This window comes from Balaenoptera ricei, chromosome 6 (genome assembly GCF_028023285.1).
Source record: "Balaenoptera ricei isolate mBalRic1 chromosome 6, mBalRic1.hap2, whole genome shotgun sequence".
NCBI lineage: Eukaryota > Metazoa > Chordata > Mammalia > Artiodactyla > Balaenopteridae > Balaenoptera > Balaenoptera ricei.
The window spans coordinates 59854689-59881466 of NC_082644.1; the positions used below are offsets into that span (position 1 = coordinate 59854689).

Sequence of the window (26778 nt, forward strand, 5' to 3'; positions counted from 1 at the left end):
CACGTTCATTCATATTATAAATTTTTTTAGAAAGTATAATCTCTATGTTCATTAAATACATCATCCTCTGGAAACAAAGATAAGACCTTTCAGAGGTGAATTATTTAGTCTACAGATAATTTAAATCCTTCACTTTATCCACAGATAAATATTTTTTAAATTTCAGTTATCATTACCACGCTGAGAAGATTAAGAACTAATAGTGAGAACGCAAAGGCTTTAAAACGTATGGATGATAATAGATAATATAGATGCAGCATAAAGGTTTTTTTTTTTTTAACATCTTTATTGGAGTATAATTGCTTTACAATGGTGTGTTAGTTTCTGCTTTATAACAGAGTGAATCAGCTATACATATACATATGTCCCCATATCTCTTCCCTCTTGCGTCTCCCTCCCTCCCACCCTCCCTATCCCACCCAGCATATAGTTTAAAAGTGTTTCACTTTTTTATTCTCCTCTTTATTACTGTTTTTCAGCCAGTTTCCAACTTCTTCTAAGTAAGCAGTATTTTTAAGCAATAAATGACAAAGCAGATCTTATAACTCACTTAATATCTTATTATGAATTAACTTGATAAGTGGCCTCTGGCTGACATTGCATTTTTAAAGGGAAATTGGGGAGGAGAAATATATCTCAAAGCCACTACTGCTACTGCTTTTATGTATTTTCCTCTAAAATATAGATTCTATAAAATCTGCCTATGTTGCTACTCATAAAAAAGATGCAAATAACTTCAGATTCTATTAAAAGAGAAAATATACTACAAATTTCATTTGGATTATCTTTTGGATTATCTAATATTCTTGATTTCCATAAGTTAAAGTATATAATTTAAAAATTCCTCTATCAGGTGAGAAAAGTCATGAGAATTTTGAGAAAAAAATAGTAGTGAGATGGTGCCAGTTATTAAAACATATTATAAATCTATTACAATTAGAATAATTGATATTGATATTGATGCAAGAAATGAGACAAATTGGACATGATTCAGCAACAGATACTGTAAGATGTGACTCTAATATGGGATAACAGAATCAGTACTGATGTCAACTAGGACATTTCTGTTGTTTTGGAACTTTGATGAAGTCCCAATCTCAGGACCCAAGAGATATCTGATCTACATATTCTAAACAAAAGAACTAGACACATTCCCCATGGCACTTACTAAGAACGGCAGCGCAAATCCTGACACGTTTCACCTATCATCCACTTTCAGGCCATGAGGTAGGAATTCAAAGGAGGGTTTTTCAGAGTGAGGCTTTCTTTGGAAAAAATCATACACTTGGTAGAAAATGCTACACATTTCTCTTCCATTGCTCATACTGGGCAAAGTCTTGCTTCTTCAACATCTCCCCAGATAAGTGAGGGGAACTTCAAGAGAATTACTCACCAAGTCTGATTTGTTTGATAGAGGGGAGGTATTTCCTCACACAGGCTGGATGCTGCTGAGCTGTGAAAACTGAGGTCTTGCCTGGTGCAGCTGTTAAAACAGAGCGTGATGAGAAAATACTTAGAGGAAATTGATCGGGTCCTCTGTAGTATGGGGAGCACACAGGTGACAGTCTGATTCTCCCCTAGGAAAATTTGAATGTTAACAGGCTGTCTTGAATTGCTTGAGATGGCAGGTCCAAGACCAATTTACAGATTTGGATGGACTGGGTTTTTCTGTGATGCCATAAAGATACCTTGGAAGGTAGTGGTTCTAGACTAGCACCATTTTGAAAGGCATTCTCCAAAGAACTTCCTGCCTGGATGAAAGGACCCTAGGAGGAGGAGGCTGGGTGGGGTGTACCAGGAAAGCAGGAGTTGAAGGGGAGCCTTAGGAGGTCAGCAGGAGTGTACATCATCTCTAAAATGGGCAGAGGTCCAGGGAGCCAGAGTGGAGGAGGTCTTCAAATAACTCACTAATCACCCCTTAAGAGATGGAGTTAGCCTTTGGCTAACTGCCACAGAGAGAGTTTTCAACATCTAGCCAAGTAAAAAGATACTTTTCCTTCTTTTTGTCTGATTCCCAGCTTCTTATCCTTAACTTGGAAGAGCCAGAAACCAGCAGCAAGTGAATGGAGAGGAAGTAGTGAATAAAACCAAAACCATCCAACTAAACCTTGGAGCAAAGAGGAGATACTTTAAATTGAATGTAAGGTGAATTTTTAAAACATTCATTTGGTTGGGAATTTTTAGTAGTCAAAAATAAGGGCTATTCACTAATACCCAAAATTTGCTGTAAAAGCAACTGGTTGCACGGGGGTTTTAAAATATATCTGCAAATGCTTTGACACTCTTCCCATAGAGAGATAGAGTCTCTGTCCCCTCTCCTTGTACCTGGTGAGCCTTTGTGACTGTCGTGATGAATGAAACATGGCAGAAGCTGCACTGGGTGACTTTTGAGGCTAAATCAGATAGGGAATGCAGCTGGCCTGTGGCTTCTCTTGGGCACTTACTCTGGGAGCCTTCAGCTACCATGGAAGAAGTTTGGCCATTCTGAGGCCATCATGTGGAGAAGCTACATGCAGAGATCATATTGAGAGAGACAGCGAGGCAGAGAGAGAGGCTCGTCGACCACAGGGCTGCAACGGGAGAGGTGAGTGAAGTGAATGTAGTATTCCCCTTAGCACAAAATTTAAGGGGGAGGGGGTACCCAAAAAACCTAATAATCAAGGTAAATCAGATTTTAATGCAACATTAAAAAAAATAAAAGTCAAGGTAAATGATGAATAAAACATCAACATTTTAAATAAAGACAGGATCAGTATTCCTGATTGTTCCTTTTGCCTTCAACTTCAATATGGCTCAGCAAGGCACCGTTACTCATCTGATTAACTAGAAAGGACCCAAGGCAACTTTCTGGAAATATCTGACATCTTGGTTCTCTGGTGTCCATATAATTGCCAAAATGGATTGAAATGCACACTTGAGATCTGTACATTTTATTGTTTGTAATTATACCACTCTCTATATGTGTATAAGTATTTTGAATTGTGAATAGTCATGTGATCTAATTCAATCTAAGGAGTGTTGAAGGCATGCTGCGGAGGTTTGGGGGACAGAAGTTGACTTAGTTTTTAAAAGCGAACAAGTGCATTGGATGGCCTGTGGACAGCATTCTGTATGGATGTGACAGCTCGGACTGCCATGGCTACCTAGATGCCAGCCTGAATATGAAGCTGGCACACAGAGATGGGTGGAGCTGAATCAGAGAGAAATAGGCTCAGAGCCCTAACTGAACTACGCCTGATCACTGGGTTTCCTCTGGACTTTTCTATTACATAAACCAGCATCCGTTTTATTTAAAAGCCAGTTTGTGTTGGGTTTTCTATCACAAATTCAGAGAGACAAGGAGAGAAAGCAATAAAGAGAAGAGGGAGGCAGGAAGAGCTAGGGGTGAGCAGAAGTCATGAGTCAGCAGAAGTAACGTACATAGCCTTGTAGACAGGGCTTACCACCTCCCAGGCACTGTACTATCACGGCGTGAAAGACAGAAAATGAGGCAGACAATATCTCTGCTCTTGTGGAACTTACATTCTAGCTGGGAATGGGAGACAGGAAGGGGGACAGCAACCGTTTTGGATAGTGATAAACACTTTAAAGAAAATAATACAGGGTAATGTGGAATGGAAGAGGCTACTGCTTTTGTTGGAGCACCAGAGAAGCCTTCTCCACAGAGGTGACATTTGACCTGTGATCTGAACGAGGAGGAGATGCGAGCTGTCTGAAGCTCTGAAGAAAAATCTTTCCAGGTAAAGCTATAGCAGCACATTCCTGGAAGACAAGAAACAGATGAAAGAGTAGAAACTCCCTAAGAACTTTAATGTGCATATAAATCACCTGGAGATCTGATTAAACTGAAGATTCAGATTCAGTATTCTGGGGTGATGACTGAGATTCTGCATTTCTAACAAGCTCCCAAGCAATGCACATGTTTCTGGTTTATGGACCATACTGGGAGTAACAAGGCCCTGCAGAATGGCTCCCCAAAGTGTGGTCTATAGCCTGGTTCACAAAGATTTTTAAAGTTTCTTTTAATATCTTTATAGCAATTTAACATTGATACAACATCCACGGATATAATCACTTTTCTAGTAATCCATTTTAAGTGCATTGGTCACTGATAGATTGGAAGTTTAAAACACAAAATTTGACCCTGCACAGATAGTTTGAAAAGCACTGCCCTAGAGCCTAGAGTGTTACAGCTGGAGGGAACTGAACGAACTACTAAAACTACAAAGAAGCAGGAAACAATGAAATGTACAGCGTATGATAGAGAATAGAAATAAATGTCATGTGGAAAACATGGGGATTAATACAGTCAACATTACCATCACTGCCACTACCGCCATTTGTGCATAAACACAGATAGACAGACACACACACACACACACACACACACACACACACACACAGACACAAAACACGGCTTCCATACAGAACTCCTGGCAGCCAGGCGTCTATCATCTATTTCTCAGATAAACACCCAGACATGTCCTCTCTAAATGTATCAATGTCTATGAGCCAAGATTTCCTCCTTCTGGAATTTAGGGTCTCCTAAGTGTTGTTCCCTCAGAAGTGAAGCGCACGGGTCAACAATGTTTCCAGTGTGTGCAGAGCCTAGAACTGTTCATTGCCTCTTTATTAAATAGGTAGAACATTAAGGATCACCAGACTTTCAAGGAACCAATTTAAACAAATATTCTTAGAAGAAGATGGAAAGCAAGATTAATAGGGACAGGGCTACACGGAATCATAATTATGGTAAACTTAAAGAGACTCAGTGAAAACCTACCTGGTCTCTAGAGCTACATCCTCTGAAACGAGCTTACATTTTCTCTGCGTGTCTGTGGTATAACCAGAAAGATGTCACATTTCTCAGTGAGTTTCACCTATGGAATACTCTCATCTTCCTTATATTCCTAACCATTCTTGAACAACTCTCACTAACTGAGGTAATCTCATTGTGTTCCTAGAAAGTTAAAAGTACCTGTCTAAAACACTGTGAACTGGCTTAATATGTATATTTCATCAGTTTGAATGCTTTTAGTTGTAAATAACAGAAGACGCAATTCACACTAGTTTAAGAACCAAAGGAGACTTATTGGCTCATATAAATGGAAGTACAAGAGAGGGTGTGGGCTTCAGGTAATGTGTGATCCAATGACCCAGTGGCAGTCTCGAAAACTCAATTTTTTTTTCTCTGTTCTTTTTGCCATCACAAAGGAGGGGTGTTCCCTAAAAATTACTATGTGACTTGAACAAGTTCTTCTCATTATCATTATTGCTTATTTTTCTTGACTTTTGCTTGGGCAATGGACTTATACCCTCATAGTATGCATGAGGCAGAAGAAATATTTTTCAGGAGAGAGATTCCAAAATGTTATTCTAGCTTGTATAAACTTGGAGATTATTTGGATGTGTTCCACCCAAAAAATAACTACGTCCTATTGCTTTCTCCTAAGATTTCCTCACTGCATCAGAATTCTGTGGGTACATAAGTAAATGAAGTCAAGGTCAGATGGTCATGACCTCCCAATGCCCTTTCTTTCTTCCTCAGAGAGATGAGACCCAGTCAGACACACTGTATGTTTCAGTGCCTCTATTCTATAAACAGTTTGTTATATGAAGAGAGACAGATTACTCTACATGTTTTCAAAAGAGATATAATTTTTACATTTTTCACATGCCTGGCATTCTCTCTCAGTCATTCCTTCCTCCTAATGGATTTCTTGTAGTCACAAATATATTTATTATCTTAACATTCTTTTCTTTCTTCTTCATCTCTTTTCAATCTTGTCTGTTTTCAACGGAGAAAAAAGTTAAAGATTGTTTAAAATGGTCTATTTTTTTTCTAACATTGAAGAAACTGAAAAAAAAGTATCCAAACTCCTTTCTTTTATTTGAGAAACTAGAGGCCGATTGAAACCGTAGAGTCAGTCAGCCAACACTGATAGAATATAAAAACCTTTCTGCAAACTATAATAAATAAAAATGCATATTTGTTATACATTAGTTAACCCTTAGGCAGGAGGAGATGTAGACACATCAAGTAGTTGGCATTTAAATGAAGCATTATTAATAAGAGTCACAGCTGGTTAAAGGTCTGGAAATAATGCATTGTCCCACAGTTAGAATTCCTCCAAAGTCATTTAGTCCTGGGGAAAGAATCTGGTTCATACACAGTGCTGACCTGTGAGCCCTGTAGTGACACCTACCAAGTGACGGAGGGACTGGCCCACTGTTAGGAGAGCAGAGCAAAGACTGTGTTGCCTGGGAGGCAACTTTGTAACTTGATGGATCAAACTTGGAATTTCTAGGATCTGTCTTTAATAGCAGACATTAAAGGTTTTGAGTAGACAAGTGGGGTCTTTCAACCAGTATTAGAGTTTTATGTACTCAGTTGATATTTGTACTTGTTACATTATAATAAAAAATAATTCTAGCCAATTCTGGAAGTCCTCAAAACTTTTCCCTTACAAAAATGGTCTGAACATGACTCAAATTTGAGAAAAACAAATTGCTGTGCAGAATGCCTCCCTGGGAATACAGCTGGGATGCAGACAACGTTCCTAATTCCTTCATCTTCAGATCCCAGAGCCTGTGCTCGGCAGGACATAGAAAGAATGATTAACCTGTACCCATGGAGTGAGTTTCAACCCACCCCATAGACAAGAGCAACTCTACTTTATCCTCTATATACTTGGGCTTTCTCTGTAAGATTTTATTTTAATTAAAAAACATTTTTTTAAACCAGTGCAATATACCACACTGCCTTGTCACTCTAGAAAGTCTCGGGTCCTCTGGGTGAGAGCAAGCAGAAGAGAATGGAGCAGTAATGATACAGGTTTACTTCAAAAGGAGGTGCTCCTGAGTGGAATCATCCCAGTTCTGGATAATTTTATGGAAGAAGTAACGGAGGCAAAATGCCTTTTTGACTTCTGATGTATTACCATTTAAGATGGGCATGTACAATTTGCTTTGCTAAATGAGACCAGAACAGTAGTATCTTTTTAACCAATCCTTTGTTTTAATCTCGTTTATAGACTTGCAACAAACCAAGGTATTAAGTCCTTTAAGCTGGGCTCTTTTCCTATGGTTCAATAGAATAAATGCCATTTTACCTTTCAACACCCTTAGAATACTTTCAGTAGCTAGTTATGGAATCATTCTCCTATTCTTCTTCTACCAGCTAGCATTTCATGCACTTACTTCCTTTGCATCTGAGAATGACCAGATTTGGAAATGGACAAATGGAAGAGCTTTGCTATTCAAAGAGGAGGAATCCTCTGGAATTTCTAAGCAATAAGAGAATACTCTCCAAATGGGATGCCTGGAGATGACTCTATGGCAAGAACAAAAATGTTATATAGACACATCATTCATTCTTGCCTTCATGTATTCGTCCTATGTCAACTGAACACTGATTAGGTATGAAACATTTTGCTAGGCTCTGAGGATGATATGGTGAAGCGGGCCCTGCTCTTGAGTAGTTTATGGTCTAAGTGGAAAGAGAAACATTGCATATATAACTAAATATATAAACTAAATGTATAATTTCAAAGTAGGACGAATACCGTGGAGCAAAAGTACAGATGAGAATGTATCTCAGTGGGTTTATCCTAATTTGTGGGAATCATGGAATAATGTCCATGGCTGTGCCATTCACTGAAACACTGAACTGTGAAAGGTGGCCAGGCCTGAGCAAATATCATGGTTCCATTCTGGGTAATCTAGGTTTGAGACAGGCATATGGGGAAGTCAAATAAACACTCAGATAGATGGAGAAGTCTGCATTGAAGATAACAGCTTAGGAATCCTTAACCAATAAATGATAAGCTAGAGGTGAGAATGAACTGACTTAGGGATAGAGTTGAAAAGAGGGCCTATCGCTGAGTCTTGAGGAATTCCATTTAAAGATTAGGGAGAGATTAGTTGGCAAAGAATATCAAAGAGTGGTCTGACGACAGAGGCAGAGCAACTTTGCAGCTAATAAAGGTGAAGATTCTGGGTCCTTCTCTTGCTTGGGAGGAGCCCTAGCAACGGGTTTACATGGTCATATATTTTTGTAAAATTTTCACAAGAAAGATATCTTTGTTTTTCTTTTCTAAAAGCAGAGCCCCAAATTGTATGAGCTTCAGGTCTCACACTTCTGCCCTTAACTAAGAGGAAGGAGCAAAACCAAGAGAGAGTGATTGCCTGGAATTACAAGGGGAGGGGAACAGTTCAGGAAGAGAGAGTGCGACAGTTATGAACGCATCTGAAGAGACAGGAATATGAGGAGAGAAACACATCCACTGGATTTAGGTAGTGGGAGGTCACTGGTGTCCCTAGCAAGGGCCCGTTCTGTACTATGAAGGGGCAGGAAGCCAGATGCAGTTGGTTGGTTTCAACAAACTTAACTAAGAAGGAGAGGGGAAAAGTGTGGTAGCTGGGGAGAGGCAGGTTTGGGAAGTAGCTTATTTGTTTCCTCTCTCTCTCTCTCTCCCCCCTCCCTCCCCGCTTCCCTCCCTCCCTCCCCTTCTTCTCTCCTTCTATTTCTCTTTTTTCCTTTTTTCTCTCTTTTTCAGAATGGAGAGACCTGAGAGTGCTGATTGAAAGGTTATGCAACATAGAGAAGTGTTGAAGAGACAATGGAAAAGATAAGGTAAATGAGTTTTCCCTTTATCCTTTCTTATGTTTATAAAAGAGCACGCGGCCTTGGGCTGAAGACACTCTCTTCAGCCCAGGGCACTGAGCTGACTTTATTCAACTCGTAGTCATTTACAGGCAAATGTTCTATTTTGCAGCTTTCTGAAAATATCCATTTAAAAACTTAAACCAGTTTCCCTCTGAAGTCTTGTATATTTTATAAACTGTGTTGCCCCTTAAATAGTTGGTGAATATTGTAGAAATACAGATCGGTTTTTTAAGACAAACCAAATTTACAAGTCTGCTAAAGAAAAACAGACCTTTAATTCAGGATATTAAAATAAATTCTTTAAATATTTTTAATTGGGCTTCTGAGTATCCTTTGATGTATACTTTAATATTAGACTTATGTATTGAAAAAGGGAGCAATTTTCCTCCCCAGAGAACATTCCTGGGACTCAGGGAATTGAGAATATCAGAAAGACAATCTTAAATGGCACAAAATGGAAATGAATATGTTTTTCCTGGCACCGTGTAATTCTGAACCCTTCCTCCACTTTTTGTTTGTTTGTTTTTTAGTTGGATCATCGGTCTAAGAATGGACATTGATGCGCTAAAAGTTACTTTTTAGAAAGTTAGATTAGCCCCGCCCCCAAGCATCATTAAAGTGCTTCTCATCACTTTAATGAGCTACCAGAGAGCAATCCGCATTAAAAAAAAAAAAAAAAAGTCCTCAAAACTAGAAATAGAGGCTACCGGTTCCCGCAGGTTACCAGATTCAGCAAATAAAAATACAGGTTGCCCAGGTAAACCCGAATTTCAGATAAACAAAGAATTTTTTAGTGTATATCCTAAACATTGCATGGGACAGACTTGTCCAAATTAATGCTGCTTTTTTATTTGACATTGACATTTAAGGGGGCTTTTCTCCAGCAACCGCGCGGAACCCACTCTCCACATCCCACGCCGAGCGCCCGCGGAGCTAGTTTAAACCCCGGGGCCTGCCGGCTGGGCCGCGCCCCCTGATTGGCCGAGGCGCGCCAGCCGCCCCGCCGGCCGAAGGCGTCACGCAGCCCTGGCAGCCCGGGCCCCGCCGCCGCAGCCGCCTCCCCGGCAGCCCCGGTCGGCGCAAGTGCGGCGCGCGCAGGGGGAGGGGGCGCGGCGGAGCGCGAGGCTGGCGTCGGGCCGCCGGCGGCTGGGCAGGATCAAGTTTCTCGGTCGAGCGGGAGCGTCAGTGCGCGTTCCTCCCGAAGCTCCTCGCCGGGACGTTACTTCAGGACAGAAGAGAGCGAGCGTGAGCGAGGCGAGGCGAGGCTCCCAGTGTCCCCGGCGACCCCAGCTCCCCAGCCCTCCGTTCCTTTCGCGTTCCCGCCGTGGGCGGCCGTCGCGAGGCAGGGTAAGCGGCGCCGGGGCCCGGGCCAGGAGGCCGGAGCGCGCCCCCGTGCCCTGCGCGCGCACCGGCCTGGAAGGTGCGCGGCCGCCCGGGGCTCGGCGCGCGGGGCGGGCGGGCGGCGGCGGACGGGGTGCGCTTGCCCCACCCCGCGCGGCCCGGCGCTACCGGGAAGCAGCTGCTCCTCTGGATGTTGAAAACGATGGGGTCTGGAAGTTTCCTTTGCGACTCGCCGGGTCCCCAAGCGGTCGTTCCGGTTCTTTCAGCCACTTCCCCCCTCCTTTTGCTCTTGTTGATTCTAAGAGGTTGAAAAGTTTCGTCTTTTTGTTCGCCAGGAGGGGCATAGTAAGGGTGCTGAGGAGGCGGACCCCGGGCCTGGCACGCGGGCCGGGCGCAGCGGGGCGCGGGCGCCTGTTGCTGTCTGCTGCGGTGGCCGCGCCCCGGGTCGGACGCCCACTCTGTCGTTACGCGGGGGTGGGGAGACGCGCCCCCAGACTGGCGTCTCTCGCCTCGGCTGCGGGACACCCAGAGCGCGCGGCTCACTGGTATCCGCCCCCACTTTTCACCCCTCTCCCTGGCGCCAGTGCCCTTTCGTCAGCTGTCCGCGTTGGTGGGAGTGTTTTGCTCCCGCCTCCCCCTTTATCCCCCCACCCCACGCCGATGGGGCGCCTTTGTCTGCAGTTTCGCAGCCCCGGGATGCCGGATGTTTGTAGGGAAGCGCTGTTCCGAAGTGTGTGTGTGTGTGTGTGTGTGTGTGTGTGTTTCAGCGGTGGTGACGGTGTAAATTCTTGCTGCGTTCTTTTGCAGAGGCACAAAGGCTGGGCTATTCTTTCCTGCCGATCGCGTGGAAATTCATGCTGGGACTGCGGAGGGGGGGAGGGGCCGCTGCTGCTCTGTGTCCGGGGGCGAGTAGGGGGCGGTGGGAAGTCTCCGTCCATCTCAGCGGCTGGGGCTGCCGAGGTTGCTCTGCTGGGGCGGAATCCGGGTTTGGACACTGCGGGCCTTGGGCGGAGTGGGTGCGGGTGGCGGCTAGTGTTTCAGAGGTGTCATCAGATAAGAGGACCTTGACTTCACCAGCCTAGAAGGAAGACTCTCCAAGTTCTTTTGGTGTCGAGAGGGGAATAATCTGAAAAGTGGCCAGACTCTGTCATCCAGCCTTGTTGGACAGCTGTGGCGTAAACATCCCGTTTGTGTTTCCGTAGGCATTCCTCATTTAGGTTGCCTTTTACAGAATAAGTAACACCTAATCTGAAACATTTATGAAGTGATGGAGTGGGTTTCAGGATTACGTGTTGCATTTGGGTATAGGGAACTACAATGAACTTTTTGTAGGAGTCGCATCATCTAAATTTGTAAAATATATGCTTTAGCCCCGGTAGAATTTAGGTAAATGACTGCATTTAAAACCCAGCAAAACTTGAAGTTTCTTGGCTTGAATTCTAATGCAGTGCACCTGTGCCTTTGCCTGAGGCAGGAGCTGAGAGGGTTTAGAGGGTGGTGGGAGTAATCTTGTCTGGGATGCCCAGATTTCCTGCTTGCTGATGGGCTAGTTTACAAATGGGCCAGGTTTATCTAGACTGGGCTGTATCCCCCACTGCCCCCTCACTCACCCCTCCCATCTCAGAGTTCACATTAAGGTTCTTAAAAGCAGAGGTCTGTAAACTTAAGGGCCAAGGGCCAAATCTGTCTGCTGCAGCCTGTTTTTTTCTCTACGTTTTAAGAGCTAGGGATGGTTTGTACATTTTTTTAAAAAATATTTTATTTATTTATTTATTTATTTACGGCTGTGTTGGGTCTTCGTTTCTGCGCGAGGGCTTTCTCCAGTTGCGGCAAATGGGGGCCACTCTTCATCGCGGTGCGCGGGCCTCTCATTATCGCTGCCTCTCTTGTTGCAGAGCACAGGCTCCAGACGCGCAGGCTCAGTAGTTGTGGCTCACGGGCCCAGTTGCTCCGCGGCATGTGGGATCTTCCCAGACCAGGGCTCGAACCCGTGTCCCCTGCATTGGCAGGCAGATTCTCAACCACTGCGCCACCAGGGAAGCCCTGTACATTTTTTAATGGTTGAAAAACAAAATCAAAAGAATAATATTTCATGTCATGTGAAAAATATATGAAGATCAAATGTCAGTGCACATAAAGTTTTATTGGTGCACAGCCACTCTCATTCTTATTGTCTGTGATTCTTTCTTGCTGTTTGTGGCTGCTTTCACAGCAGCAGTGGCAGATTTGAGTAGTTGCATAGTTGAGAGAGATGGAGAGCCTTCAAAGTCTGAAAAATTTACTATCTTACTCTACAGAAATAGTTGCCAATCAAGACTAGGCTTCAAAAGTATTGCTTACATATTCCCTCTTGTAATGAGTGTATTGTTTAATTTCATTGCCTTTTAGGCCCTGTTTCTGGTGTTCTATGAATTGGCAGACTGTTCCCCAGTAGGCAGACAAATTAAATTAATGTGTTGGATTTTCTCATTTCCATGTTTCACTCTCAAAGTTTTCTTAACCTTTTGGTATCTTTTTTTTTAAGAATCTAGGCTGAAGTGGGGTTTGTGATTAGCAGAAATTATGTATTTAGCTATTTTAAGTTCAGTATATATAGCTGTATCTCAGGGTGCTCTGCAGTGAGTTCTGGTGACGTCTAGCTGCTCTGTTACCTGAGCAGCTTTGAGAATTATAGTTCTATTTATTTAGGTAGAGAGAGGCAGGGGTTAGGGGTTTTCATAAGTTCCTTTCCACAGGCAAGTTGTCACTTAAGCAGAGCTAGTTTGGGGAGCCCCTTGACTCTTTACTACTCATCTTGCCTACCTCATTTGCAAAAACAAACAAAAAAATTGATGAAGTTTGTCTCAACATATTACTACTAGATTGCTCAGATGCGTACCATAACTCTTACATGTGTTCCCTCCCTTACCTTCGCTCCTTTCAGTATTTCTTTCCCCCTCTTTTCTTTCTGGTTTCTTTTCTCCATTTAACACAATCCTTCATTTCATCGCGTGAGCCCCCTGACTGTTGTTGCTAGGGAGTGGAGAGATGCATGTCAGTTTTTATTGTACTCCAAATTCCTATCATATATACAATGCCCTGTTTGGCGGCTGAAGTCCTATTTGCATCTCAGATACTTTTTTTTGGTATATCTTTATTGGAGTATAATTGCTTTACAATGTGTTAGTTTCTGCTGTACAACAAAGTGAATCAGCTATATGTACACATATATCCCCATATCCCCTCTTGAGCCTCCCTCCCGCTCTCCCTATCCCACCCCTCTAGTTCATCACAAAGCATCGAGCGGATCTCCCTGTGCTTTGCAGCTGCTTCCCACTAGCCATCCATTTTATTTTTGGTAGTGTATGTATGTCAGTGCTACTCTCTCAATTCATCCCAGCTTCCCCTTCCCCCGCTGTGTCCTCAAGTCCTTTTTTTACGTCTGCCTCTTTATTGCTGCCCTGCCACAAAAAAAGATTCCATATATGTGCATTAGCATACGGTATTTGTTTTTCTCTTTCTGACTTGCTTCACTCTGTATGACAGACTCTAGGTCCATCCACCTAATCACAAATAACTCAATTTCATTCCTTTTTATGGCTGAGTAACATTCCATTGTATGTATGTGCCACATCTTTATCCATTCATCTGTCGATTGACATTTAGGTTGCTTCTATGTCCTGGCTATTGTAAATAGTGTTTCAGTGAACACTGCGGTATGTGTATCTTTTTGAATTATGGTTTTCTTCGGGTATATGCCCAGTAGTGGGATTGCTGGGTCGTATGGTAGTTCTATTTGTAGTTTTTTAAGGAACCTCCATGCTGTTACCCATAGTGGCTGTATCAGTTTACATTCCCACCAGCGGTGCAAGAGGGTTCCCTTTTCTGCACACCCTCTCCAGCATTTATTGTTTGTAGATTTTTTGATGATGGCCATTCTGACTGGTGTGAGGTGATACCTCATTGTAGTTTTGATTTGCATTTCTCTTATGATTAGTGATGTTGAGCATCCTTTCATGTGTTTGTTGGAAATCTGTATATCCTCTTTGGAGAAATCTCTATTTAGGTCTTCTGCCCATTTTTGGATTGGGTGTTTGTTTTTTTGATACTGAGCTTCATGAGCTGCTTGTATATTTTGGGGATTAATCCTTTGTCAGTTGCTTCGTTTGCAAATATCTTCTCCCATTCTGAGGGTTGTCTTTTGGTCTTGTTTATGGTTTCCTTTGCTGTGCAAAAGCTTTTAAGTTTCATTAGGTCCCATTTGTTTATTTTTGTTTTTACTTCCATTTTTCTAGGAGGTGGGTCAAAAAGGATCTTGCTGTGATTGATGTCATAGAGTGTTCTGCCTATGTTTTCCTCTAAGAGTTTGATAGTGTCTGGCCTTACATTTAGATCTTTAATCCATTTTTAGTTTATTTTTGTGTATGGTATTAGGGAGTGTTCTAATTTCATTCTTTTACATGTAGCTGTCCAGTTTTCCCAGCAGCACTTATTGAAGAGGTTGTCTTTTCTCCATTGTGTATTCTTGCCTCTTTTGTCAAAGATATGGTGACCATATGTGTGTAGGTTTATCTCTGGCCTTTCTGTCCCGTTCCATTGATCTATATTTCTTTTTTTGGTGCCAGTACCGTACTGTTTTGATTACGGTAGCTTTGTAGGATAGTCTGAAGTCAGGGAGCCTGATTCCTTCAGCTCTGTTTTTCTTTCTCAAGATTGCTTTGGCTATCAGGGTCTTTTGTGTTTCCATACTAATTGTAAAATTTTTTGTTCTAATTCTGTGAAAAATGCCATTGGTAATTTGATAGGGATTGCACTGAATCTGTAGATTGCTTTGGGTAATATAGTCATTTTCACAATGTTGATTCTTCCAATCCAAGAACATGGTATATCTTTCCATCTGTTTGTATTGTCTTTGATTTCTTTCATCGGTGTCTTACAGTTCTCTGCATATAGGTCTTTTGCCTCCTTAGGTAGGTTTATTCCTAGGAATTTTATTCTTTTTGTTGCAGTGGTCAATGGGAGTGTTTCCTTAATTCCTCTTTCAGATTTTTCATCATTAGTGTATAGGAGTGCAAGAGATTTCTGTGCATTAATTTTGTATCCTGCTACTTTACCAAATTCATTGATTAGCTGTAGTAGTTTTCTGGTGGCATCTTTAGGATTTTCTATGTGTAGTTCAGATATCTTTTAAATGCACATATATGGTGAGGGAGTAGAGGCTCTCCCCAGAGTTTACTATATCTGTGCAAGGCGTGGTGCTTGGAGACATTCATGGAAATCCTTGAAATGTAATTTTGCATTGATCAGGCCTTCAGCCTTTAGCTGATGTGGTGGAGAGGCTCTGCTTTACAAACAAAGAAATGGACCCATTGTCTAGGGTTCATATTAAGGGATTTAGAAGCTGGGGAGTAACAGTTGCCTGGAAGATACTGTCCTCAGTTAAGAGCAGATTATTTTCTCCAGATTACATCTCAAGTCTGACATAATAGATTTGATTCAGGTTGAGTTGCAGGTTGGCTCCCTTTTGTATATTTATAATATGCACAAAGTACTCTGTGCTTTTCACAAAATATCTTCGGGCAGAGTTGACATATTGGGTGGGAAATGTCCCTGTATATGCTAGAGCAAATAACACATCTACCAACAAAAGCCTTTATGATTCAGAGTAAAGAAGCAAACAACTTCCTGTAGAATTCAGGACTGCTTGATGGTGCATGTGAATGATGATATGTCACCAGTTGTATTTCCCAAACAGTTACATGTGCTCTTAAAACACGTTTGGCCTAAAGTAGGAATTCATTTGATATTGTTACATTGTTACATACATTATCAACCCCATATTTATAACAAGAAAGGTATTATTTTTTCTTCTAAATTAGTTTCCTGTTTAAAAGAGCATCACTATAAATACAGTTGGGAAATGATGTTTAGTATGGTAAAGTTAATGTACTATAATTAAATAATTATAGTGGGGTTCCACATGGGTGAATAAGAATAAGGAGATGAACTATTTCTAGATAGAGAAAACTGATATCATTGCCTTCCTGTGAAACACTTCCCAAGAAAATCTGAGGTAGTTATTCATTGAGTAGATGGTAATAGATGGATTAGGAGGTATGTTGAATTGGGTTAGGCACTAGGGAGAACACAAAATAAATACTGTTGGAAGCTTACTGTCTTAGTTGGAAAAATAGACACACAGAGGAAAGAATAAAAAGGTTTTACACGTAGTAAAAGTTAACAGTGATTAAAGAAGTTAGACATCAACATTGGGTTGCTTGCTGGAAACTTGTAGATGGCTGTCTTCTTGTGTCTTCACATGGTCTTCCCTCTGTGTAAGTCTGTATCCTAGAGGACACCAGTCAGGTTGGATTAGGGCCCACCCCAGTGACCTCATTTAACCTTAATTACCTCTTTAAAGACCCTCTCTCCAAATATAGTCATATTCTGAGGTACTGGGGGTTAGGACTTCAACATATGACTTTGGGGAGGAAACAATTCATAAATTCTTACAGAGACTGTAAGGCTCTCACAGACTGTAGGTTGTAAACTGGTGAGACCTTGAAGAATTGGACTGGCTCAGGGTAAGGGAGGGAGGTCCTGTAGGAGGCTATTGTGGTGGTATAACTAAGCTGTATTGTGGTAATTTGATGTTTGGAAAGGAAGGGAAACTACTATGTGAGGAAAAAGGTATTTTATCTTTGACCTGAGGCCACTTGTTTTCTTTCTTCTGGTGTTCACTGGAAAATTGCCCCTTCCTTTTTGTAGACAGAGCATTAGTTTTCTTTTCAAGCGTTTCATAAAAGCATCAATTGTCTTAAAATATTTCTTCTATCTCTCACAAAATGAGTAAAACATTAAATTCGCAAAGATGAAATATTAGCGTTGTAAACATCTCACGATGGTTTCGGAGTGTGATTAAAACAGTAAAATTTATAATTCATATTGACCTAAAAACTGTGTGTATATCCTACGCATGTTTTACGGGCAGATATTTGGCATAGTCTTTTTTCCCCAGAAATATCTTCCCCTTTTTGGAAAAGTATAATTTAAAAAGTAATTTATATCCTATATCATAAAATAACAAAAAACTTCCTGAAGCGGTGAAATTATATTTGTTAGAGAAGTGCAATTCTTCCAAATTTGGACAGCTGAGTTTAAAAAAAAAAAAAAGGTAAAACAAGGCTTAAATTCTTGCTTTTTTTCTTCTTGCCTGTGGTGGTTAAATTTGTTTGGTCGAGGGAATTCTTGTCTTTATTCTCCTGTTAGTTTTATTTAGATCTGCAAAATCAACATTCATTGTTATTTTCTTGTAAACCACTCTACCTCCAGATCTAGGGTGCCATAACTAAATGCAGGAGGGGAAAGTGAAAAAGAAAACACTTGTAAGAAAGGAAAAAACAGAAACATCAGCTACTAGACAACAAAAAACCAAAACGAAAACTCAAGGAAAAACCTATTTAGTTTGTGTTGATGATTTAATATTGATAGTATGAATGCCTTTTGAGATACTTTTCATTTACTCTATTGCTTATTGCTTAGTTTTAAAACTATAGTTATAGTAAAATACATAAGGTAGTTCTTTCTTTTAGTAACTTTTTTTGATGATAAAAAAGCACGTTTAAAAAATATGGACAACATAAACAAGTTCAAAGAAGCAGAAAAACTTAGCTGCAATCCTGTCACCTAGGTACTATCCCTCTGCAAAGAAAACACGTATTTTGTGAAACGAGAATGCTTAACTTATTTTGGTATACAAATGAACAAGTACAGCCATTGGTCAGTAGTTTTCACTAATTGCCCTTTCTCTCGGTGAGGATAATATGATTTGAGATTATTAAACATCCATACGTTTGAATTGACATTAATTGCACCTGTTTGAACCAATGTCTCTTGACTCTTTGAGGAGGTATAATATCCCTAACTACCATATGGCACACAGGACACCAGTGGAGAATGCATTTGTAATTCTTGATCTGGGCTTAAAATTAAATGTTCCATAGACCTATAGTTAATTTTGCAGGAACTTTACATTATGTACTGATAATTAGGTGGTCCCTATCATGCCTTGCTTCAGGGAACGTGCTGAAGAAAATGGTCATGGGGGTCTATTATCCTGTGCTTATAAGACATCACTACACTAACAAGGCTGTGATGACAGAACCATAAATATTAAAGATTATTTTACAATTTAAAAGATCTTCTCTGATCTATACAAGGTGTGCCCAGCTTCTCTTATATTTTGCTAGGCACCCCTCCCAAACAGGTCCTGTTTGTCTAAGGCATTACTGGATAAAGTTAAAGAAGGTTTAGACCAGATGTTCCCATTTTCTTCCCCCAGTCTTTCAAGGGTATTTCATTTTAATAAGTCAGGCATGAAGTCTGCCTCTGGGCAACATTTATTTCCTGCTGTAGCGCTGGAGGGGCCTCAACTATAGGATTCAGTGGAGTTTTGCCTGACACCCTCTCCCTCCTTTCTGCCACATTCACGGTTTTCCTGGGAGTAGTGAATGTAGTCATCCTGTTCCCTTTGAGAAAAGTACAGCCCTGGAATGCCTCTTTATACTATAAACTTTGCAGAACGTACATATATACATATATCTATCTATATAAACAGCCCCTGGGCCTGGATTATTGCCCCCTAGGCAGTGCAATTAAGTTCAGTGAACATCTGTTGGGTACTAAACTCAGGACGTTTAGGCTTCCCCCTTCTCTCAAGGAGGGGAGAGGGCTTGTTTAAGTATTTTACTGAGGTATAATTTATAGTTCACATATGATAAACTGCACATATTGAAAGTGTACAGTTTGTTGAATTTGGACCCTTGTGAAACCAGCCTCGCAATCAAGACAGTGAACATATCCATCCCCCGCAGATTTTCCTCATGCCCCTTTGTAATCCTTTCTTGCCTCGCCTACTTCCTTATCTCCAAGTAACCACTGATCTGCTTTTTGTCACTATAGATTAGTTTGCATTCTCTAGAGCTTTAAATAAATGGAATCATACAGTGTGTTCTTTTTGTCTGACTGCTTCACCGTGTATTTTAGGATTCATCTTTGTTGCCTGTACTCGTGGTTTATTACTGTTTATTGCTGAGAACTAGTTCATTTTATGGATATACCATTCAGAGTTTCTAAAATAGTTTTAGAATTCTCCTATACTTCATCCATTGTCTTGTAGGGTACTTGTTCTTGGTTTCAACTATGTTATATCAGACTTTTGTATTTGACAGTTTTATTCAGTCTTCTTAAATTCATGCCCCTTTTGGATCAACATAAAATTTAAGTACCCTTATTTAATGTTACATGAAGTTCCAAAATATGTAAATCATATTTTATAAAAAAAAAAAACAAACCCTGGCAATAGTAAAATAGGGAGATTTAAATTTTTCAAATTTTTGAAAATATCAGGTGATTAATTTTTTTAAAAAGTCAGGTGAGTGTTGAGGTTTTCCACAAGCTTTTGTATACTACGTTGTGAAGTCAGTTTCAATATTGAGCCCAAAACTTTATTTCCAGATTGCTTGCCTAATTCTCCTGACCTATGTGCATATTTTTGGTAGTTCTTATAATTTTTGGTAGATTTATTGGTCACTTCTTGTGACAACTTTATGTGACAATCCTATAGTAATTTGGATAACAGAGGAGTAATTTGGCACCTGAATTATACAAATAATTGCCATTCATTATATGTTACACCTAAGATCATCAGACATACCACAAGAATTGGAGAAAGGATGGTCATTATATTATGAAAACATGTTATTCTTACTGGGGTCATTCAGGTTTTTCAGGGCATTTTTAACATTTATGTGTTTGTCTCTACTTTCTGATCACTTGATTGAAATTAAGTGGCTAAACAACAAAAAAACACAAACCCCAAAGCAACAACACCATTTAAAGCAGATGTGCTGTCTAGATTATTACAAAAGTAAAAGTTGGTTTATAATCTTAATTTTAACAGTCCTTTGAGTGCCATAGTAAAATACAGTTAATGGATGTAGTTAAATAGTAGATGTGTTAATTAAGAAGCAAATAGTCATGTTTATTGAAAGAGAATGAGACCTTTTAAATTGTTTTCAGAGAGGAAATACCAAGTGGTCAAGATGGCCTTAGCGAGTCCTATAGACTTACATAGGGCGACTAAATAGTGTAGCCTATTACAGTTATCTCTGAATTAGTAATTAGGGGATTGAATTGGTCCATGCTTCTTTATCTTATATGGGTAAGATTTGTGTTTGGGTAGATTCATATTAATTCAGACTTCTTTAAATAATTTTCCCTTCTCTGAACAACTTGGAATCTTGCCAGCACGATATAAGTTGTCATGTCTTTGGCTGACTTACTCAGTGTATCCTCAGGACTGTACACTACCACTGCCTGATGAGCTTATCATCTGATTTAGACAGTGACACCTCTTTGCTTTGCTTTCAGAGGGATACAGAGTTCTCTGTAGTGAGTCTTTAGTACAGATTATGAAAAACACTACTTTTATTATTGTGGAGAAATTTTAATTTCTTCTTGAATGTTTGCATATTCAGTTAATGGAAGATGCAGAGGTGAATTTGTTTTGGTTTAGTGTGGAGGTAAATAAGAGAGCATCATGGCTGATTTATATTTTTTAGATGTATTCTCCTCTGTGTATGTAGATATTATTTCATCGTGGAGCTTGCTGGAGTATTTTTGATTCCACTAGAATTAAAAAATTTTTTTATATGGCTCTTTAAGTTTTAAAGTAATATTTTTCTACAGTGTCATTTTATTATTTTATTATCCTATTATAAGAGTAGTCAACTTTTTTCTTTCTTTTTTAAAATATCTTTATTGGAGTATAATTGCTTTACAATGTTGTGTTAGTTTCTGCTATATAACAAAGTGAATCAGCTATACATATACATATATTCCCATATCCCCTCCCTCTTGCATCTCCTTCCCAACCTCCCTATCTGACCCCTCTAGGTGGTCACAAAGCACAGAGCTGATCTCCCTGTGCTATGCGGCTGCTTCCCACTAGCTAGCTATTTTACATTTGGTAGTGTATATATATATATATATATATAGATAGATAGATACACACACACACACACACACACACACACACACACACACACATATATATATACCAGTGCCACTCTCTCACTTGGTCCCAGCTTACCCTTCACCCTCCCCGTGTCCTCAAGGCCATTCTCTACATCTGTGTCTTTATTCCTGTCCTGTCCCTAGGTTCTTCAGAACCATTTTTTTTTTTAGATTCCGTATATATTTATTAGCATACGGTATTTGTTTTTCTCTTTCTGACTTACTTCACTCTGTATGACAGACTCTAGGTCTATCCACCTCACGACAGATAACTCAGTTTCGTTTCTTTTTAAGGCTGAGTAGTATTCCATTGTACATATGTGCCACAGCTTTATCCATTCATCTATCGATGGACGTTTAGGTTGCTTCTATGTCCTGGCTATTGTAAATAGTGCTGCAGTGAACATTGTGTTTCATGACTCTTTTTGAATTATGGTTTTCTCTGGGTATATGCCCAGTAGTGGGATTGCTGGGTCATATGGTAGTTCTATTTTTAGTTTTTTAAGGAACCTCCATACTGTTCTCCATAGTGGCTGTATCAATTTACATTCCCACCAACAGTGCAAGAGGGTTCCCTTTTCTCCACACCCTCTCCAGCATTTATTGTTTGTAGATTTTTTGATGATGGCTATCCTGACTGGTGTGAGGTGATACCTCATTGTAGTTTTGATTTGCATTTCTCTCATGATTAGTGATGTTGAGCATCCTTTCATGTGTTTGTTGGAAATCTGTATATCTTCTTTGGACAAATGTCTCTTTACGTCTTCTGCCCATTTTTGGATTGGGTTGTTTGTTTTTTTGATACTGAGCTGCCTGAGCTGCTTGTATATTTTGGGGATTAATCCTTTATCGGTTGCTTCGTTTGCAAATATTTTCTCCCATTCTGAGGGTTGTCTTTTTGTCTTGTTTATGGTTTCCTTTGCTGTGCAAAAGCTTTTCAGTTTCATTAGGTCCCAATTGTTTATTTTTGTTTTTATTTCTATTTCTCTAGGAGGTGGGTCAAAAAGGGTCTTGCTGTGATTGATGTCATAGAGTGTTCTGCCTATGTTTTCCTCTAAGAGTTTTATAGTGTCTGGCCTTACATTTAGGTCTTTAATCCATTTTGAGTTTATTTTTGTGTATGGTGTTAGGGAGTGTTCTAATTTCATTCTATTACATGTAGCTGCCCAGTTTTCCCAGCACCACTTATTGAAGAGGCTGTCTTTTCTCCATTGTATATTCTTGCCTCCTTTATCAAAGATAAGGTGACCATATGTGCGTGGGTTTATCTCTAGGCTTTCTATCCTGTTCCATTGATTTATATTTTGTTTTGTACCAGTACCATACTGTCTTGATTACTATAACTTTGTAGTTTAGTCTGAAGTCAGGGAGCCTGGTTCCTCCAGCTCAGTTTTCTTTCTCAAGATTGCTTTGGCTATTTGGGGTCTTTTGTGTTTCCATACAAACTGTGAAATTTTTTGTTCTAGTTCTGTGAAAAATGCCATTGGTAGTTTGATAAGGATTGCATTGAATCTGTAGATTGCTTTGGGTGGTATACTCATTTTCACAACGTTGAGTCTTCCAATTCAAGAACATGGTATATCTCTCCATCTGTTTGTATCATCTTTAATTTCTTTCATCAGTGTCTTATAGTTTTCTGCATATAAGTTTCTTGTCTCCTTAGGTTGGTTTATTCCTAGGTACTTTATTCTTTTTGTTGCAGTGGTAAATGGGCGTGTTTCCTTAATTTCTTTTTCAGATTTTTTATCATTAGTGTATAGGAATGCAAAAGATTTCTGTGCATTAATTTTGTATCCTGCTACTTTACCAGATTCATTGATTAACTCTCGTAGTTTTCTGGTAGCATCTTTAGGATTCTCTATGTATAGTATCATGTCATTTGCAAACAGTGACAGCTTTACTTCTTCTTTTCCGATTTGGATTCCTTTTATTTCTGTTTCTTCTCTGATTGCTGTGGCTAAAACTTCCAAAACTATGTTGAATAATAGTGGTGAGAGTGGAGAACCTTGTCTTGTTCCTGATCTTTGTGGAAATGGTTTCAGTTTTCCACCATTGAGAAGGATGTTGGCTGTGCGTTTGTCATATATGGCCTTTATTATGTTAAGTTTCCTCTGTGCCTACTTTCTGGAGGGTTTTTGTCATAAATGCGTGTTGAATTTTGTCGAAAGCTTTTTTTGCATCTATTGAGATTATCATATGGTTTTTATCCTTCAGTTTGTTAATGTGGTGTATCACCTTGATTGATTTGTGTATACTGAAGAATCCTTGCATTCCTGGGATAAACCCCACTTGATCATGGTGTATGATTCTTTTAATGTGCTGTTGGATTCTGTTTGCTAGTATTTTGTTGCAGATTTTTTGCATCTATGTTCATCAGTGATATTGGCATGTAGTTTTCTTTCTTTGTGACATCTTTGTCTGGTTTTGGTATCAGGGTGATACAATGAGTTTGGGAGTGTTCCTTCCTCTGCCATATTTTGGAAGAGTTTGAGAAGGATAGGTGTTAGCTTTTCTCTAAATGTTTGATATAATTTGCCGGTGAAGCCTTCTGGTCCTGGACTTTTGTTTGTTGGAAGATTTTTAATCACAGTTTCAATTTCAGTGCTTATGATTGGTCTGTTTATATTTTCTGTTTCTTCCTGGTTCAGTCTCAGAAGGTTGTACTTTTCTAAGAATTTGTCCATTTCTTCCAGGTTGTCCGTTTTATTGGCATATAGTTGCTTGTAGTAATCTCTCATGATTCTTTGTAATTCTGCAGTGTCATTTTGTTACTTTTCCTTTTTCCTTTCTAATTCTGTTGATTTGAGTCTTCTCCCTTTTTTTCTTGATGAATCTGGCTAGTGGTTTATCAATGTTATTTACCTTCTCAAAGAACCAGCTTTTAGTTTTATTGATCTTTGCTGTTGTTTCTTTCATTTCTTTTTCATTTCTTTCTTTTTTTTTTTTTTTTAAAAAAAACAGCTCCTGTTTATTTTTTTATTTTTTTTAAATTTATTTATTTTATTTATGGCTGTGTTGGGTCTTCATTTCTGCGCGAGGGTTTTCTCTAGTTGCAGCAAGTGGGGGCCACTCTTCATCGCGGTGCGCGGGCCTCTCACCATCGCAGCCTCTCTTGCTGCGGAGCACAGGCTCCAGACGCGCAGGCTCAGCAATTGTGGCTCACGGGCCCAGTTGTTCCGCGGCATGTGGGATCTTCCCAGACTAGGGCTCGAACCCGTGTCCCCTGCATTGGCAGGCAGACTCTCAACCACTGCGCCACCAGGGAAGCCCTTCATTTATTTCTGATCTGATCTTTATGATTTCTTTCATTCTGCTAACTTTGGGGTTTTTTTGTTCTTTTTCTAATTGCTTTAGGTGTAAGTTTAGGTTGTTTGAGATTTTTCTTGTTTCTTGAGGTAGGATTTTATTGCTTATAAACTTCCCTCTTCGAACTGCTTTTGCTGCATCCCATAGGTTCTGGGTCATCACGTTTTCATTGTCATTTGTTTCTAGGTATTTTTTGGTTTCCTCAGTGATCTGTTGGTTATTTAGTAGCGTATTGTTTAGCCTCCATGTGTTTGTATTTTTTACAGTTTTTTTCCTGTAATTGCTATGTAGTCTCATAGCACTGTGGTCAGAAAAGATACTTGACATGATTTCAATTTTCTTAAATTTACCAAGGCTTGATTTGTGACCCAAGATATGATCTATCCTGGAGAATGTTCCATGAACACTTGAGAAGAAATTGTATTTTGTTGTCCTGTAAATATCAATTAAGTTCATCTTGTCTAATGTGTCATTTAAAGCTTGTGTTTTCTTATTTATTTTCATTTTGGATGATTTGTCCACTGGTGTAAGTGAGGTGTTAAAGTCCCCTACTATTATTGTGTTACTGTCGATTTCCCGTTATGTCTGTTAGCATTTGTCTTGTGTATTGAGGTGCTCCTATGTTGGGTGCATAAATATTTACCATTGTTATATCTTCTTCTTTTATTGATCTCTTGATCATTATGTTGTGTCCCTCTTTGTCTCCTGTAATAGTCTTTATTTTAAAGTGTATTTTGTCTGATATGAGAATTGATACTCCAGCTTTCTTTTGATTGCAATTTGCATGGAATATCGTTTTCCATCACCTCACTTTCTGTCTGTTTGTGTCTCTAGGTCGGAAGTGGGTCTCTTGTAGACAGCATATATGTGGGTCTTGTTTTTGTATCCATTCAGCCAGTCTGTGTCTTTTGATGGGAGCATTTATTCCATTTACATTTAAGGTAATTATCGATATGTATATTCCTATTACCATTTTCATAATTGTTTTCGGTTTGTTATTGTAGGTCTTTTCCTTCTCTTGTGTTTCCTGCCTAGAGATGTTCCTTTAGCATTTGTTGTAAAGCTGGTTTGGTGGTGCTGAATTCTCTTAGCTTTTGCTTGTCTGTAAAGGTTTTAATTTCTCTGTCGAATCTGAATGAGATCCTTGCTGGATAAAGTAATCTTGGTTTTAGGTTTTTCTCTTTCATCACTTTAAATACGTCCTGCCACTCCCTTCTGGCTTGCAGAGTTTCTGATGAAAGATCTGCGGTAACCTTATGGGGATTCCCTTGTATGTTATTGGTTGTTTTCCCTTGCTGCTTTTAATATTTTTTCTTTGTATTTAATTTTTGATAGTTTGAGTAATATGTTTCTTGGTGTGTTTCTCCTTGGATTTACCCTGTGTGGGACTCTCTGCGCTTCCTGGACTTGAATGACTATTTCCTTTCCCATGTTAGGGAAGTTTTTAACTATAATCTCTTCAAATATTTTCTCAGTCCCTTTCTTTTTCTCTTCTTCTTCTTGGACCCTTATAATTCGAATGTTGGTGCATTTAGTGTTGTCCCAGAGGTCTCTGAGACTGTCCTCAATTCTTTTCATTCTTTTTTCTTTATTCTGCTCTTCAGTAGTTACTTCAACTCTTTTTTCTTCCAGGTCACTTATCCGTTCTTCTGCCTCAGTTTTTCTGCTATTGATTCCTTCTGGAGCATTTTTAATTTCATTTATTGTGTTGTTCATCATTGTTTGTTTGCTGTTTAGTTCTTCTAGGTCCTTGTTAAATGTTTCTTGTATTTTCTCCATTTTATTTCAAAGATTTTGGATTCTCTTTACTATCATTTCTCTGAATTCTTTTTCAGGTAGACTGCCTATTCTCTCTTCATTTGTTTGTTCTTTTGGGTTCCTACCTTGCTCCTTCATCTGCTGCATATTTCTCTGTCTTCTCATTTTGCTTAACTTACTGTGTTTGGGGTATTCTTGCACAGGCTGCAGGTTCATAGTTCCTGTTGTTTTTGGTGTCTGCCCCCAGTGGATCAGGTTCATTCAGTGGCTTGTGTAGGCTTCCTAATGGAGAGAACTGGTGCTTGTGTTCTGGTGGATGAGGCTGGATCTTGTCTTTCTGATGGGCAGGGCTGCATCCGCTGGTGTGTTTTGGGGTGTCTGTGACCTTATTATGATTTTAGGCAGCCTCTCTGCTCATGTGTGGGGTTGTGTTCCTGTCTTGCTAGTTGTTCGGCATGGGGTGTCCAGCAGTGGAGCTTGCTGGCCGTTGGGTGGAGCTGGGTCTTAGCATTGAGATAGAGATCTCTGGGAGAAGTCTGGCTGATTTATATTACATGGGGCCAGGAGGTCTCTGGTGGTCCAGTGTCCTGAACTCGCCTGTCCCACCTCAGAGGCTCAGGCCTGACACTAGGCCGGAGCACCAAGACCCT

At 40.0% G+C, this 26778-nt stretch overlaps 1 protein-coding gene across 16 annotated transcripts in view; it reads left to right on the forward strand.

Moving 5' to 3' along the window:
- Positions 1 to 26778, forward strand: part of MPDZ (multiple PDZ domain crumbs cell polarity complex component) — a 362584-nt gene that overhangs the window by 179596 nt on the left and 156210 nt on the right. For 13 of the 16 annotated variants that reach the window (XM_059924721.1, XM_059924731.1, XM_059924730.1 and 10 more), the window contains exon 1: positions 9773 to 10015. The gene's annotated coding sequence lies outside the window, so the exon portion shown is untranslated. Of the gene's footprint in view, positions 1 to 2018; positions 2141 to 8558; positions 8636 to 9772; positions 10016 to 26778 lie in introns of those variants that run through there. The other 3 variants (XM_059924722.1, XM_059924723.1, XM_059924725.1) reach the window with 2 other exon arrangements.